Source organism: Hippoglossus stenolepis, chromosome 6, assembly GCF_022539355.2.
Source record: "Hippoglossus stenolepis isolate QCI-W04-F060 chromosome 6, HSTE1.2, whole genome shotgun sequence".
NCBI classification, from domain to species: Eukaryota; Metazoa; Chordata; class Actinopteri; order Pleuronectiformes; family Pleuronectidae; genus Hippoglossus; species Hippoglossus stenolepis.
In genome coordinates, this window is record NC_061488.1 from 7,585,300 (window position 1) to 7,604,219 (window position 18,920).

An 18,920-nucleotide genomic window follows, 5' to 3' on the forward strand; every position below is an offset into this window, starting at 1 on the left:
CTGAGACTCGTTTCCTGCTGCGGTGTTAACGTGCGCTGCAGGGACGTCTGCTGCCGTGCCATGTAAATGAAAGTGTCCTTTTGTTCTTTGTCAGTCTTTTCTTCTCCAGTCATCGTCTGGATTCTGATGTCCTTCACATTCACAGTTCCACTCTGAAGAATGAAAATCTAAAGGACCGGTGAGTTATTCTTAAAACCTTATTAGTACTTTTTACCGTTGAGCTGCGTCAAGCAGGCACTGTGAGACAGACTGGAGAGCATGATTAGATAAGGATCCGCATTCTTTTAGCAGAACTCGTCGAAAGCAACTGCTCACAAGGACGGCCACCAGTGGAGTGACAATATTTTTTTTTCAGTATAGATTTTCACAGAAACAGTGGCCTCATTTGGTCCTTTTATTGTTTTCCCTGAGGTCGATTTACCACCATCCCCTCTGTTTATTTGATTTTATTCAACAGCTTATATGCCCTGACCTGTCTCTTCCAATTAGCCTAATTGGAGGAATAATTCCCCATCTGTCAAACACAGCACTCTTTCACCTGAGGGTCACATTGATGTTAACCCTCACTCTGGCATAACGACACAGGAAGCCACGCCGCAGAATACAAATGTGAAAAGTTTGGTGCAGTATACATTGCAGTTTTTTTCATGTGTAATAGCACTACAGAGAAGTTTGCTGTCACATGCTTGGTCTCCGGGGAGAGAGAACATACCCTCTTGCCTTCTGAGCTGTTGGGATGACACCACATTGAATTCTCTTTCCTGTGTTGTAGCTTCTAATACATGGGCAGCCAATAACGTGGGTGTGCTTGGGCATGAATTATAGATCTGTTGTTGGCACGGGGTGTGTGGATATGAACTGTGCATGCCTGGGCCAGATAAGGCCAGATTTATACCTGTAGCTGCCAGGCGCAGACTCGGGGAGCCAGCTCGCAAATTAAATGGAAATTTAGTTTGAGGGAGCTAATAAAACCGCCGTCGCACCCTCATACAACACCGCGTCCTCTCAGAGTACAATACACGCGTGATGGAAAAACACGTCTAAAGATTGCCGGGGCTCTTGATCAGCAGTTTGACTCTTGGTCTTGGGGTTGCTGTTTGAGAATTCATCTACGCACTCTGGAGGCCGGATGTGATCAGTGGCAGTGGGGAAAAGGTTTTGTTTCCTTATCATGAAGATAAATTCTCAGTCAAGATTCTGGCTCCCAATATCTTTAACTTTTTTAAGCAATCTATTTGTGCCTATTACACAAAGGGCAATGCATATTAAATCAAAACAAATGTATATAATTTAGAAAGGGCATCCTGTTGTTGTTACTGTCTCTTACTCCTGCGACCATTTTTGCAATGTTGGGTATCAATCCGAAAAAAAAAGCCAAACCCCCCTCCATCTTAAATTTATTATTAGTGTCTGGGAGATATGTAGTGGTTGACAGGTTCTCAGAGTGCAGCCTGAGACTGAGGGGATTTGTTATTTTGCAGAGCTGGTCAGGCATCAAAGGATGCCACAAGCTACGGCTTATCAGTGATTGCATTCTGTCTCCTTTTGTGTCAGACGGAGCTCATCAGGCTTTCTCTTTACTCCGTCTTCATCTCACATGTGATCAGCGTTTCATCAGATACACTGATGTGGGACTTCTCCACACCGAGGAAGAGTCAAGTACAATTTTTAGAACATGTACAATGCTGCTCACATGATGTTAGTGTAGAATGAGATTTGTTTTCTTGGGGATTTATTTTAACTTCATACAAACTGATGTCCTGTTCTTTAAGTGACACAGGGCCACTAATTAACATGGTGCAGTTTGTGTACTAGATGTGAGAGATCAGCCCGAGAGTGATTCAGTACCAGTTAAGTTTATAGGCAACGCTACACTTACACCAGCCACAGCGTTACAACACATAACTCAAGAACCATTCATCTTATGGGCTTAGTAGTAGACATGTGTTTGTTAAGTGCAGTGTGGAATCTGGTGCGATTTGGACACACAATACGTTATAATATTGATCAAAGTTGAATGAACAGACGACCGGCGCTCTGTAGCAGTGGCGGCTGGGACTTCAGTGACATTTATCATGACAACAGCGTGTTTACGACAATGGCAATGACAGCTGATTCTCCACTTTGGGATTCTTCTCCTGAGTCGAGCTTCACTGAACTTTGAATAAACAGGTGAGCAGCTCTTTGTGATGAAGCTGCAGCCAGCATCACCACAGACGAAGCCAACGGCCCGTTCCAAATAGGCAGGTTGAGAACAGGCACAGAATTAGTTTCGAATAATTGACTGTATTCATCCAAAAATCAACATCTATCGTCGATCCATCAACATCTATCATGTCCTGTCCTTTCATTTTGAAAAGAAAAGCTTGATCAGCTCTTGATGTGCTTCGTACAGGTAAAAGCACACGACCACACAGATGCCCTGTGGTCACCCACATATCTCGGCTCAGAAAATAATTGCCTCTCTTTTGGGAACCCTTTAAAAGTAGCAAATCACTTCACTGACTTTGTGGACCCTGGTAAGAGATAAAAAAAGTAGAATGGTGCAATATTAACAACATGTGTCGCACAAAATGTTTTACAAGTGCTTCTCGTTTAATTGTTAAAAAGAAGTAATTGTTGAGCAGAGTTTACAGTAAAATCTGGGTCAGAGATTTTAGAGTTTTAATATGTATTCAAATATTAAATCCAGCTGTCGGGAGAGATGTCTGCTGATGAAACATTGCATACAAAATAAAAGAGGCCATGAATTAATAATTAGCGTTCAGAGTGGTTACGTTATGAGATGCAGAGTACACTTAACACTTAACCAATATTTTGGTTAATCAACATTAATATCTTTAATGAGCCAATCATGTGAGACTGTCGTGTCATTCTCACTTCAGCCCTGGGAACAGTTGTGACGTATCCAGGATTACACGTTCGAATGTTGAAATCATAAACTAGATTTGTTGTTGTGTCTGACTCAGATCGTGCGGTTGCTCTCGTGGCGTCGTTCTGGATGGAGCCCCGCTCCACATAAAACCTGCTCCAGCCCAGCCATCCATGTCCTGGACAAAGATCTGAGGAAGCATAGGGTTCCCCTGGAGGTCTCTCCGCTTGGACATTTTTGTTGTTGTTGTTAATTAGCAACCTCCCTGAAGTCTCACTGGGCATCCCATGCTGAAATACCACCCAATGCTCTGTTCTCATTTTCTTGCTCCGCTCTGCTCTCCCGCTGCCCTCCTTTTCATTCCTGTGGATCCAAGGATCACATCTCGCGGGGAGATGAGCTTCAGGGGACTAGGCAACATGCGTCATGGATAATGTATGGCACTGTATCTGATACAAACAACTATCTATCTATCTATATATATACATATAAATGTATATAAATAAACACACACACGCAATATATATGAATATTCAATCTAGCAGCAATACATTCTTGACGAGAGGTAAAGGGTCTCTCTGGACTATCTGAAGTAGGAAGACATTAATTATTTAAGGGAGATATACTGAGAACCTAAGTGTTAAGTTGGCCGGAGATGTGACTCGAGCTAACTTAATAAATTAACACGTTTTTTTAAGGTTTACGAAATAGCAGAACATTATCGCATATGTTTAATTGTCCAATTCCTAAAAACTAAAGCCCCATTCAGCTCAGGTAATTATTTTTAACATAACAACTCACAACAACTGTGTTTTGACAAGCTGATGGTTAATCTCTCACTTTCCGTCCAGGGCAGATATTTGCTGCTGCCAAAATTACTGCTGTGAAAATTACGGCTGCAAGCAGCGGCTGCAGTCCGACGGCCAAAATGTTTCCGGCTGCCTCTAAATGGACGTTAGGAAAAGTGGATTTGACACCAGTGAGAAACTTTATGATACTAACTTCAGTGGCAGTAAACCTCCGTGTTAAATCTATAGGTGAAGAAGCGATTTGTGCCTTTCCAGAGCTTTTTATATATCTGGCACTGAATAGCTGATAAAGTATTCACTCATTATAAGACTCATCTCCATGTTAGCCCATGGATTTAATTAAAAAAACCAAATCAAGTTAAAGTTGACTAACTTACATCTATCCATTCAACTATTTATTGTGGTCACATGGAGAGAATATCTACTGAGGGAAGAATTGATTGCTTTATTAATTCATTATTTTCTTTCAATTAATTACTTTGCTTGCAGCAGTGAATTTGACATGGCATTAACCTTTCCTGTCACCGAGGTGCGAATGAATGAAATCACTGCATTGGGAATAGCCAAAGGCGACAATCCAACGAGCTCTTTCAATTCAATTCAATTCAATTTTATTTGTATAGCGCCTTTACATAGAAAAATAAAGATTATAGAAATCGTTCAAGGCTTGACATTTGGTCGTATTGACGGTAAACTGTGGCCCATCGTGCTGCACAACTTTGCTATTCATCACAATATTTGCCACAGGTAGAAGATCAGCCGCATGGTCGGCCATAACAGGATGAAGAACCACTTACAGACAGTAATGTGCGTCAGGCCAATGAGCCATTCGTGGGCCTGGTGCCATCTCATTAGTTCTCCAATGACACAGGGACAGAAGCATGCCTAACGTCCCCTTGTCTCTAGCAGTGAAGAGACAGAGAGGAGGACAGAGCAGGTCCAAGACCTCACCAAGCTCTCATTGTCCTCCACACCTCTACCTCTGTCTCTTCTCCTCCTGTGGGATCATGTTGTTTTTTAAACTCTGCCTTTAAGCTCTGACTCTTGAAAGGAGGGCTCTGATATTTTGGCCATTACCATGATAACAGCTTAAAGTTCTGATTCTGACTATGAACCTGTAGTCAGCCTTAAATGAGGTCCTTAAGGTCGTCGCTTTAACCGAGCAAGAAGTCCACTACTTAGTAAAACACATTACTCACCAGTCTGGTCCACTTTAAAAATATCCCCTTTTTCTTAGCAGTAATTTATAAGCACTTGAGATGTATAATCTTCAGGTGTGGTTAAAAGTTAAATTTACTGCATAACACCGCCGTCCATTTCTAACACCCACACTCACCGTCAGCCAGAATAATAACCTGCAGACCATAACAACGTATGACAGGTCAACCTTTAGAGCTGAACATGGTGAAGACGTGTGAATGGGGCTTGAGTTAGAGTAACACCAGGGTTTCCTAAGAGGTTGGAAGGTGACTATTTCCTGTCAAAAAAGACAATAAAAGGCATGTAAGATAAGTATCAGTAGCCATTATCTAGGCAGCTCCTGATCTCCCAACTCTGAGTGTAATACTGAGGTTCATACGCTTTTTCACTTACTAGTGATCATGTCCTTTTCTCCTGGGACCTGTAAGCTCAGGCCTTTGGTCTTAATATCATTACATGGTTCTCAGTTAATCATTATATGATTTCAATTCACTTACTTGAACAGACGACTGAGCTACACACTGTCGCTAAGCTACTTGACCACACAACTGAGTATATTATATACAGGAGTGTATAAAAACCTTTCATACACTCAATTGAGGATGCCTTAAGGTAATGTCATGAATTATTTTATTTAGCTTTTATTTATTATTATAATTTTTTGGGGGGATGATCTTATTCAGAGCATACTTAAATTTCTTCTACCTGTTTTCCACTTAGTCTTAATATTTTTTATTTTGGGGTTTTTAGGCTTTTGAACCACTACACTTTGGGCTTGGATCCAAAGATAGTACTGAAAACAAAAGAACTGCTACTTTAATGGGAAATCGATTTATTTTGTTTCTGCAAATGCAACACTGCTCTAGTTTATCTTGTTCAATTGTATTGTATTATGTTGTATCTGAATATGTCTCGATGTATACGGGTTAATAAGCTGCAATGTTTTATTTTTTTGAGAATAATAAATACTTAAATAATGTGTTCTTCAGGATGATACACCAAGCAAACCCCAAAGAGGGTTGTGATTTCACATTGGGCAGATTTACGTACGTATCACAGATAATTATTACTTGTTTAAAAGTGGGATAAGAACCACTCCAGTTCTTGGCTTCATCATTTGTAAAGAAAATATAAACGCTGGATGAGAGCCTTGGGGGGGGCCCACAGATATTGCTTAGGGCCCTGGATTCTGTGCTACACCCCTGGCTGCTTCCCAATCACCAGTAACCTGTGTCCTCTGTGAGCTGGTTCCACTAAAAGCTGCTGAATAACAGTATAAATGCTTACACACAACCTCCAGACTGCTGCACCTGCCCTTTCACTCTGTTTTCCACTGCACACATCGCATCTATGACTTGATTTCTGAGACATATTAAAAACTAAACATGAACAAAGTCATTTTAGCTATTTTTAGTAACAAGGCTACACTCACGCCTGCCAAACGCATTTGACACTCGGCTCGGTCAGACTATAAAATCCTCAATAAAGGAAGATAAAGGCATTGGATTTGTTCATAATTCAGAAATACACCACACGTCAGATGACCTTAGTGCTTGGTTCAAAGGCAGGGCAGCCGGAGAGTGATTTAAAAGCAGGGTTGTGATTGGCTGTAGTAATGCACCCGGTCACCTCCTGACATGGGGGTCACCCGCAGATACAAGGTGAGTGGGAGGGTCAGCGTCGTGACAAATGAACCTTGACATTGCAATTAGGATCAAATCTGCCCCCTTTTCTCCTTCTGCGGTCGTGTTGAGTAATGTGCGGCGGCGTCATGTTAACTGTAGTGCCAGTGAAGAAGGCGAGGGCGTGGGAGGAAAATGGACGTGGGTCATTTTAGCTCCAATGTAACCACGAGTATATGAGTGAGTCGTCGGTAGCTGTGCGAGCTCTAACCAGAAATTTCCAGCCATTAGATAATGATTTTGATAAAAGCCGCTCTGTGGGAGGACGATAACAGCACAAAGGCAATTAATTTGAACCCAGCGTTCAGTTTTGTCGGTGCTCAGAGGCTCGGCGTGAAACAAAGAGTGAAATCATTTCACTTATAATGATGCGAACGTCTTCACCTTTTTTTGACATGTTTCTGTCCCACTTTCTTTTTTTTTCCGCCTTCGCTCAGCGGAGATGACACACCGCAACAAAAACTTCTCTTCATATATTTAACTTTATTTTCCCGAGCCTGGAGCGTTCCACATATACTGACGTTTGCAGGAGCGGCTCAAAATGAAACACAGGCGAAGCCATCTGGATGTGCAGCCTCGACTTGCATCCAAGGAATCCCCTGCACGATTCGAGTGGGACCCACAGGACCCCGAGGCATCGGTTAATTTTTGATATGACTCCTTTGTTGTTTGTGAGATTGGATTCTGTAGCCTCTGTTCAAAGTGTTGGATTGTGGTTAAAGTGGAAAAATAAACACAATAGAACTGTAACTTTTACAGTGTTTTACACCCCCCAAAAAAGGGGTTATGTGCTACATTACCCTTTCTCAAACTAATTGAATATTCTCTTTGCAGACAACAAACAGCAATTTTAAAATTACCAACCTGAAACCGAGCAAATTAATAAATGAATAAATAACTGTCTTACATAACAAACCTAAAGACGTCAGTTTTTTTTTGACATTTGACAAATTTAATGTGGGTTGTACAGAAGATATGATCAAATAAAAGTATCGCAAATTGCAACCTCAAGCCGTCTCCATGGCAGCCCACAAGCCACTGAGTCATCTCATGTGGGAAGGACAGACAACAAATAGCAGGATGCATCAGAAGAGGTGTGCAACTGTTCCTTCCTTTCAGCATCAAGCACTGAGCACTATTTTAGGCATGTTAGCGTCGACAGTCAGCGTTATCATACTGGACCATATGTGTGTACATGCTGTCAAACACACACAAGTGACACTGGAGAGAGAGGAACAGGAAGGGGATTTTAAATCAGGCTGCCTGGGCTACGTGGTGATTGTGGATACACTATAAAAAACCTGAAACTTGAAATTGCTCGGCTTACTAGGTTTTTTAAATAAAGTGCATTGGGAGTGTTTTTATTATTTGCTTCAACTAACTTTATTGAGTTTCATTTGTAACGTTTGTAAGATAATCATTTATCTTTAATTAATGATTTTCTTTTAAACTTGGGGAAACTGAGTTGGCGTCTTAATTCACAAATCTAGTGCAGTAAGTCACCTTGAAGTCTGAGTCTCCCTAACCTTGTATCTTTTGCAGTGTAGTGATGCTATCGGTCCGGAGCGGATCATCTTTACGTGTCCAGCGCTGCAGAGTCGTCCACTGTAGATACATAACGATAACGCCCACTGTGCTGAGTGAGTGCGAGCCAGAAGGCCGTTGTATCTATATTTAATAAAGTGTGATTGGTAGAGATTGATAACAGGGAGACATAACTGGGCAATTAATATCCTGATTGAGTGGCTATGGCGAGAGGTATCAGAGAACTGTTATTGCTGCAGCCTCCAGCTGGCTCCGGAGTTTAAGGAAAATAAATGACTTCGATGATTAACATCACATTGATGTTCCTTTCTCTGAGGACAGAATGAATTGTCAGTCTTTGCACTTAATGGCGTGGAGAGTATCAAAATTGCTAACGTGCTGCAGATCACTGCAGGTTTAAACCTTAATAATGTGCCTGTGCTGGCTGCTGATTAAAAGGGGAAAAGCAGATAATAAACTGAAAGCCAGCTCTAACTGATATATAGCTGATTGATTATATAGTATGTTTGAAGAAAACTGAAATTATGGTGGAGAACAAGTAATAAATGATGTTAAGATTGTGCTAACTTTAGAAAATCCTTTTGCAAACATAAAAACAACTTTTTATTCTCCCAAATAAGTATTTCAGTGTTTGTATATAAGTACAAGTTGTACAACTTGCATTGCAACAGGGTCGGAGAAGCAGGTTAATTTCCAAGGTCCTCCTGAAAACAGCAGATCCACAGCAATGACAATTTGTGAGAATCCACTTAAATTCTATATATACAGGAGACTGAAACCACACCAGAGTCAGAAACCCCCGAACGAGGCCGCGTGCCAGGAGTTTCCTGCCAAAAGCTTCGTGATTTTAGAGGTTTGGTTGACGACTAGAACGTCTAAATGTGTGTCTTTATAATGCGTCTGGAAGTCTGCACTTTAACTTTGACTTCCTATGTGTTTGATTTAGGACTTTTTTATCTTTTCCGATCTTTTGTTGGCCTTTTTGTTTTCCTTGTGTTTGCTTTTTGAATTGACTGCATATTGTTGTTTGCACTTTGAGGTCATGATTCCCTTTTTTTTTTACTTTTAAGCTTCTCTCCTTATGTGTCTCTCTCACTTCACTTTCCTTCTGCTTATTCCTCCAGTTAGGTTTTGACCTTGCCTCTCTGTGTGTGGACAGCTCTACCCGAGTCGACTGTCCACCAAACCTGCACTTTCAATAAAAGAAGGTTTGTTCCATCTGTCCTCACTTGACATCTACATGTGGGTCCTCACCTGTTTCCAGATCTTATCAACTACTTAACTTTTATTTATGTGGACATAACCCACTTTGTTAATGATTTTGATAGCAAAACAATATTTTTGTAGATTGTAATAATGTGATTTGATATCATGTGTTTCTGGAGGGGTTTGGGTTTGGATCGATGTTGGACCCCCTCAGTTCCATTTTGCTTGGGGCCCCCAAATTTCCTTGGGGCCCCCAAATTTCCTTGAAACGCTCCTGCATACGACAGTCAAGCGATTCTGCATATTTCCCTGGATGCTTACATACTGTTTTTATGCTTTTATTACATAAGAATATGATTTGTAATCAATATGTTAATATGTGTTTAAGACGACAAAGACTGGAATAACCAAATATCACAGTCGAGAGCAGACAGGCAGCTTCGATCATGCTTCACTGTGCCCTCGTCTAGTCAGCCAGCAAAAAGGCACCTATTTCTTTTTTTTACTGTCGCTCAAACAGAAAAAGATGACAAGTCATCCAGACCAGTGTGCTCAAGCTACCAAACTTCAAATGACAGTTTCCCTGACAACATATGGTTGTGCTTTTAGCAGATATTTTCCACAAGGGCAAAAAATGTCAGTTTGTGAAATGGCAAAATGTCAGACGCTGGTTCACCTGCAGATGATTTATAACAGAGGTTCTCTGAGGTTTTTTGTTCGCTCATGTAATTAAGGACCTTAACTAGCGTCCCGGTGAACATTTAGCCTTTTTTGAAAAACCAGGTGTGACTGTTTATTGCAATTACAGTTTTTTTTGTTTGTGCTTGTATTTAAAATGATCATTATTCCTGTCGAATGCAGCTCATTTCCTCTCTCTTGTGCCGCCGTCTCCTTCTATGTGGTGAAGAGAACAGGAAACACACAGGAGGTTGTTGTTCTGTATCCGCTGCTTTGTAAGTACAATAAATAACAGCAGACACCGAAACACCTGAGAGATATTAAAGAAAATAAATCTCATACCCCTCTTATGAAAGTCTCATAAAAAATATTTTTATCTTTGCATTCTGAAGTACATAAAGGTTTATCCGATGAATGTGTCTTCACTGACCGACTGGTGTATGGATCAACCGCAGTGTGTGAGGTGCAGATATTATTGACTTCAATGCTTTATGGTGCCATTAAAAACAGTGAAAGCGCTGTGTGGAGCCAGGTCAGAGACGTTCACAATTTCAGCCGCCAGGCAGACAAACACAGCCGGGCCACCTGCATGCCTCCATTTACCTGTCTACCCTCTGCTTCTGACGAGACCAACGACGGCCGGCGGGTCAGACAGTGACAGAAAGAGCAGGGGCAGGGAGAACAAGAAGAACAAGACGAGGATTCCAACTCTAACACCCTGCAACAGCGAGTGTTAGCGGCACAGAAATTAAGGTCAAACCAGTGTTTGTGTGGCTGCAAAAAAGGATTAAAGTCGCAGCATCTCATAATTCACTCCTGCCTCTTTGAGTGAGAAGATATAAAGTGATTGCATTCCCATGAAAGGACAGGGTGAGGGACCATGTGAAGAAGTGTTTGCTGTTCAATAAAGACCCTCCTCTTTCATTAACAACATAGATAAAAGTGTATTAATCAGATTAGATATTGCAGAAAGGGAGATCTCTCCGGTAAGTGCGGTTGGATGGTGGGTGGGCAAAGTTCTGAGTCGTGAAGCTACCAGTGGATATAAATCTTCTACCTGCACAGCGCTCAGTAACTCAGGGTAACATGATATAGTGTCATACGTCTTGACTGGCTTTGTCCATAGCGTTTGATGGATGATCCACTCTCAGGTATACTGTGCCGATGACGCCCTGGTTATTTCCATGTCCTCCGACGTGGATGCCATTAATTATAACAGGGTGCACACACACTCACATGGACGCACACAATTATTTCTTCACCTGGAAAGAACTATTGTGATAACATTATTAATTTCTAAAACCCAGCCAGAGGGAAAGAATGTGATATGGAGGGATGAATAATGTGCAGGTTTACGTGTTAAGCCAACACTACACTACATGCTGTGTTTGGAAAGTGTTTCTTTTGCATAGTAAAGCGATTTACTTTGAGAAATCATGTCCAGTGTGAATGTGAAGGATGTTGGTAAGAATTAGTGTTTGTATTTTCTAAGAAAGAATTCCACAATCTATTGCTGCTGCAAACAGGAACTTCAGTTTTGCTCTTCCACCTTCAGCCAGGGACCAAAAAGGACGAGTGCTGGAAAAATATCAAAGTATTATTTCATTGTAAATAGACAATAGATTGGTAAAATGAACTATCATTAAAGGGATAGTTCACCCAAACTAAAAATTCACTAATTATCTACCACTATGCTGATTGAGGGGTGGGGGAAGTGTTTGAGGCCACAAAACACTTCTGGAGTTTCAGGGTTAAACAGTGTAGCAGCCGAATCCAATACAATTTGAGAAATTAGTGAACTATCTTCAGACGTAATAAAACAACAGAAAAAACATAACATGCCTCCATACTGCTCGTGTGGTGTCATCCTGATGTACGCAAGCCCTGACATTTATATTTGAAACAAGGTCATTTCCACACGGTTTTAAGCCTAATTCTGACCCCACGTGAATGCACATTATATATGATAATAATATTTATATGAAGTTGATGGATAAAATGCTGTCACAATGCTATCATAACTATGTAAATGTGATATGTGATAGCCATAGCATAAAGATTTTCTCCAATCTTTCACCAGAACTTCACAGGAGACTTCCCTCCTGTCATCTTCTTCTTCTTCCTTCTTCCTACTCACCTGCAAAAAATTAAAAATCATCTGGATGGGAAAAAAAGATTTTTGATGATCGACTGCTGTCCGCAGTAACCACGGCGATGAGCTCAATGAGTTTCCAGTGGCTTGCTTTGGAAATAAAAGCCAGTGCTTTGAGAGATAAAGACCTTTAACGTGAGAACAGCCGCAAGATGTTCAGATTGTATCAGTAGCTTAATATAGCTCTGGTGCAATGAAGAGCAAAGGAGTGAAAGGTGAGGCTGATGTCAATGAGGTTAAAAGGTAGTTGCATGAATTGTTTAACTGTAGATTTCTTGTGCTTTGGTAGAAACTGGTGGAATCTGACACTTACAACAACTATCCAGATAGAGGATCACACTGGTTTTTGCCTTAGAAATATTGAATAATTTCCGTTCGACAAAATATAAAGATTATTACTTCGGCCCTAACATTAACCAAAAAGTTGTATATTTCTATTTGAATGGTTTTCCTTCAGAGGGACATACTTTTTGTTTCCAGATGGGGGGGTGAATAATAATGTGACTAAAGCCGAAAACAAGAATATGATTTGGGTTAATTGGAAAAAACCAACTAGCCCTCCATAATATAATATGTTCACAGCCGTAGGTGCTTCTGTTCTTTTCTTCACCGTTTCCATGTTGATATATGTAACTTGATTTAATTTAAGTTGCGCATTCAGCTCTTTTCTTTGCGCCCCTAAATTCTCCGAGACGCAACTGTGTCTTAAGTGCCGACGCTAAATCCTGTGTTTAATGGCTGCTGCTGCTTTTCACTTCCCTTAATCTCGGGTGTAAATATTGACTTGAAATCAAAGCTGGCAGGAAGCTGTTGCATCCCTGATTCATTTTGGCTGTTAAACCTGTTTTATCCTCGAGGCTGGAGGAGGAGGAGGAGGAATATACGTTTATGTGGCAACCGGCCAGCTATGGTGGAAAAGATAAGGGGTGTATACACAACTGCCTGGAAGAACTTGGAGTTAATGGCTATTTTTGTCTATGCCGTGCTTGTATATGCAATTAATGATCAATAATAATACAGAAACTTAATTGGATTTGTATGAACATCTCACATAAGTTAAAGGGAAGCTGTAAAAGGGCGAGTTAAATGGATTGCACATCAACAGGAATGGCAGGCTATTTATTTTACTGCACATGCACAGGGAGGTCAATTTGATGTATATGGAGGTAACAACCCTCCAGGCAGGGTTTAAGTGAAGGGTTAATGGGACACGCATCCAAAGGTTTTAGGGAGAAAGTTCGATGTCAGGCAGTGTTGCATCTTTTTGATGTAACGTGTCAAGCCCGGCCTGTTTGAGTTATGAGCTATTAAAAAATATGCAGATGTGACAGGGCTCCTCATGAGGAAGGCTGATGTGAATTCTCTGCGGGTTGCTTAGCCAGTGCCATAAATAAATGAACACATCAGTGAATGAGTGAGGGGAATATCAGAGGGGACACGCTCCGTGATCTTCGAATAAAAAAAACAACCTCAAACAGTATTATTTTTACCGCCCCTCACCCGGTGCTGCTCCACCGATTGTTTTGCAGCAGACGTCCCTCATTGCACAATGTCAACCTGGACGGAATGAACTTGACAGCGGTCGTGTCCCTCGAAACGTCCCGATGTCACGGTGATAAGTAGCCAATCAGACAGCCGCTCCTCTGCGACGTCGCGTGACCTCGCTAACCACGAACGTGTCTCCGTAATGGCGAGTGTCATTTTTCACTTCACCAGATCGATTAACTTCAAAGTTTGTTCAAGGTAAAGTAAGTGGAAAGTGTTTATATGAGGAAATTTCATTCCCCGCTGGTTCAAACTTTTGCCACACCCCAATCGTTCCAGCTTTTGTTGAAATTGAGGACGTTCAACTTCAGTAAATAACCTCTTCAGTCATTAGGAAATTGGTTTCTTCATTTAATACTTTTTTAGCAATGGTTGTTAATGAAGCAAATAATTCTTACAGGTCTCCCAATTTTTGTTGATGACTCTCAAATCCTCTGACGACAGAAAGGCAGGGTTGGAAAAAAGCTGTTACTTCACCCTGTGATTCATTATGGTTCATTTATGTCAGAGCGTGCTGTACGTACTCTGCGTTAACTCCGTCCAACTTTGTCCTTCGTCTTCTGAAAGCTTATGGACATGGATGAATCAAAGCTTTACCGCCACAAATTGTTGGGAAGAGGGAAGAAATTTCAACGATGAAAGAACTTTAGCAAGAGACTTTCGAGTTGGTCAAAAACCACAGGCGATTTTCTGATGTTACCTCACTAAAGCAGCTTTTCCCTCCTTCTTAATAGGTACATTTACAACCTCCTGCACTGTCGCAACCATGTGACAAAGTTAGTCCTTAAACTAGTGTTTAAATATGACGATGCACCGTAAATCAACCAAATCAACCCTGAGTTATAAAGTGTTATGTTGATTAAAACAAAAGACAGAACAGTAAGTACCATACTCCCAGTGTCTGCAGTCTGAGATATACTGTATATTACAGTGTTACTCATGAAGATGTATTGCATAACGTAAAAACTAGAAGAGAAAAAACTTCAAATAATTAACTACATAAAATAAATTATAGCTTTAGCAACTGGACGTGACAGAAATGAGCTCTCAGGATGGTTACCTGACGATGTCGCCTCCATTCAATCCACAGTCCCACACACAAACTCTCTTCATTTACAGTGACTAATAACAGCTCGTTGGCCGCCTGCGTGTGTCACCACCGCCCTGACCTGATTTTGCCGTTTGCTCGCTAATGTGCTGCAGGAAATGAAAATCAACCGCAGAGCCCGAGTGGCTCACAGCAGGTGCTTGTGCATTTCTAAAGCTCTGCTGTCGCCTGTTTCATTTAGGAGTCATCAAACTAATAACTGTGCTTTGACATTCCTTTAAAGGGGACATAGCATGCCCATTTTACCACAAGTTGATATGGTTCCTTGGGGTCTTAATGAAATGTCTGTAACATACTTTGGTCAAAATACCACAAGGATCATTTAAAACAGCACCCTTTTTACCCTGTATAAAACAGCCCTCCACAGAGTGACCTGTTTTGAGTGCCTGTTCCTTTAAATGCTAATGAGCCAGCTCCCCCCTCCCCCCTCTCCCTCTCCCCCATTATTTTAAACGATATAAATTACATATTTTATATGATATAAATTATCAAATATGCATCCCATACTTTGTATCCCTTGTCCTGGAGTTTTAATTTTCCCAATCACATAATTAAATGTCCCCCTCTCTGCCCATCCACTACAAGCACACAAGCAGACAGACGGAGAGAGAAAGAGAGGGGTGGGGGGCTATGAAGACCATCATTTACCCCGAACCCCGACATTCAACGGGTACAACAACAAGCGGAGAAAGCAGAATCGCGGGCTTGTACGGTGGGGCTGACAGCGGAAGCGAGCTTAATACAGACAGAAAGGTGAGGCGCCCGCGGCCGCTTGGTTGGGTTTTCTGGAGTCTGCGACAGCTGGCTCCGGCTCCTAAGTGCCCAGGCACAGCACGGGCCCCTGGGTGGATGAGGCGAGGTGGTGCCTGTGAACAGCCAGGCGGTTGCGCCGCTCTGAACAGCAGAAGCCGAGGCTGCGGGGTCCTCCCGAGCCAGGCGGCTTCCGCGGTCTCCTGATCTGAAAGGGTGGCTGGCCTGGGGTGTAAACCCGGCGTAACGAGTGGGGGCTCTGTTTGTGCCAGTGTTACAGTAGCGCTGAACACTGCGGACGTCTTCCACACTGCTGGCTGTGTGGCGTTGACACAAATTCCAGCTCACGCATGGGAGAGCGAGCGGTCGCGCCCGAGCAACTGCTGCAGCCTCCCAGTCCCAACGATCCAGACAAATGCCACATGTGAGTGAATCGCGGGCTGACCAGCGGAGAAATGCTCGTCCCGTGTGAACAGCCAGGCGGCTGCGCTGCCTCGCAGCATCCGGTGTAAACCCGGCGTAACGAGTGTGGGGGGCGGGGGGGATGAGGTGGGGGGTGGGCCAAGGCCATGTAGGGAGACTTCCAGTGTATTGTTACGACACAATACACAGGAAGCTCATTCGAGTCACTCAAGCATGACGTTTCTGACTTAGAGGAACCATAACAAAATGCGCGAGTGTTTTTTCCCCAGAGTTTTTGGGTTGGTAGACATGCCAGATACCTACATTAACGTGTAGAAGCACTAACAAAGTGGAATTTGCATGCTATGTCCCCTTTAACAGAAATCCACAAAGAACACATACTGATTTTTAATGTGGCTTTCTGATGTATTTTCTGATATATTTCATAATGTATGATATATATATAATATATATGGCTTATATAAAATAAGTAAAACATAATTAATTATTACTGTTACTGGCACAATATACGAAATTGTTTTTATGCCCGTCTTCACGTTAAAAAATTTAATTTGCGGTATTAGTTGAAAACGTACATTGCTGCAGCTCCTCTTTCAGCCTCTGTCTGAAACCCCTGTTTAAAGGGTGAGGGGGTTCAGGATTAAAACCACATACAAATAAATAATCTCTGTTGTGGGTTTCCGATACAAATAAATATTGTTATAATAGTGTAGGATGAACTATATTCATATGAGATGGAACTACTAAATGATCCCACTCCATCAGGCTCTTTAGACGTATCACTTTTTCGCTCTTCTTGTCACTCTCCCCCCCGGGCTCCATCTTAGCTGCTTCTCAAACAGATGCAAAACCCTGCGAGTAAAAAAACTGGCAAATGCATCTACTTCATGACAACGTGTCTGATTTGGTTCAGAGATGCAGATATAATTACCTTTACTCCCACATCAGCGCTTTTTGACAAGCAGTTACCTCACCTTTCATCTTGAAAGCTCCACCAAGTGTCTCCGTGTGTGTGTGTGTGTGTGTGTGTGTGTGTGTGTGTGTGTGTGTGTGTGAGAATCAACTTGCGCAGTAATGTAAGAAGTTTAAATCTGCTTTTCACTCCACTCAAATGAAAGCTGAACCTGTGGTTATAATGAACAATAAGCTTAAGCTATTAACAGTCGAAGCTGACAGAACAAAAAGGGGCATAATTGGAGCTCAAGTTTGTCGCGGTATGCTCAATTAAGCTATTCTCAGATCTCCGCGCGGCTGTCAGAGTGCATGTGTGAGCAGTCAGAGGAAAAGGGTGCGAGCGCACTTGACGTGCTACATTTTCTGTTTTTTGAAAGGACTGCTTTATGGGGCTCTCTGCTCATTCAATGAACTCAGTTGGTAATATTGACAAGACGAAACACATCTGCAAGTCAGACATCACACACCATGATCTCATCATATCGGGAAAACGCCCCCCCAAAAAAACACGCCGGGGGTGAAAAATCCATTTCATGCTCATTTGATGTCAGTGAGTTTTATTATTTACCCCATAATTAGGCCTCACTCCTTCATTAGCAGGACTATTCCTGAATACAACTGCAGTAATGTGGAGATCTTTCTCAGGCCCATGCTGTTAGTCCTCTGCTTTGAAGCTGGGATATTGATAAGCCTCTCAATGGGCCCTGATAAGATCCTCTCTTTAGCCCTGATTAGAATGATTCGTTTTCATTAACACACTGTACACATCGACAGTGACAAGTCCCAGCACTGGTAGGAAAAATACTCTGAGTCTCTCCTACACTCACTGTATTTCCACCAATATTCAATATCCATTACTAGAGCTGTGTGCAGACCTTTTAACTTATGAAGAACCCAGGAGGAGATTGTCGGGGTCAGGACGCGTTCACAAATACAGACAATTTTTCTGAAAAATTCAGTCGAGGGATGTGATGCCTGCAGGAGCAGCAGGAGAAAGAACATTACGTTCAAAATCTGCTGAGAAAACTGAAGTGTGCGGTTTTTATTTTGCAGCACATCAACACCTGTGTCGGCCCTTGTTGCCAAGAGCTCTCAAATCTCGTTGTCTTTCCAATTCCACATTTTTGTTGGCGTCTCCTACTTTCCTACTCTCCTCCTTTTCATTCTGGGTTGTTGTGCTGTATTCTTCCAGTTTGGTGTCCATCACGTGTTAGAGATGTGAATTTCCAGTCATTTTCCTGCTGCATCCTCACTTGGGTTGACATTTTTCGGGACATTTTACTAAAGTATTGGCAGGAAAAATTCTAGAAAATATCTGGATTAACCCCAGTGCTGCTAAAATCCGCTTAAATAATGCCAATGTTTATGCTCTGAGGTTTTCAAGAACGCCTTATGCTACATGTCAATTGCACTTGAGACATTTCTCTGTCAGCCTCTGCATCTTTGCCTTCTGTTTTTATTCGACCAAACAAAACGTGTCTCCGTGGCCCAGTCTCTCCAGAGCATCCTGACGTACAAATCAGTTTGAACAAGCCTCGGGACGAGAGATGTTCAAGTCAAACAGCGCTTCGTAATCCCGTGCTGTTTTTTTCTCAGACGCAGCCGATGGCTTCGGCTCAGTTTAAATAATACACAGTTTCTCTGAGACCGCAGCTCTCCCTCCTTCTCCACAATCCTGCCCCACTGAGACGAGAGCAAGGAGTGAAACTGCTGCTAAATAACAAAGTCAATAAATAATTAGGGCTGTGTGAAGTTTTTGGATGGCGTGTTAAATCTGGGCCTCTCGTGCCTTCAATGAGCTCGCCTTGTCATTAGAGGTTTTTCAGGAAGGTGACGGCACAGATCTTAAGCATTAAAGCCTCCATCATGTTCCTCTTCCCTTTATTCTCTCTCTTCGGTGACAGACTGGGTGTAAGTGGTGAATAGAGCTGTGCACTGGTGGAGCTTCGGGTCCAAATCAAGCATTTCAGAGGTGCAGAGACGGAGTCAAAGGGAG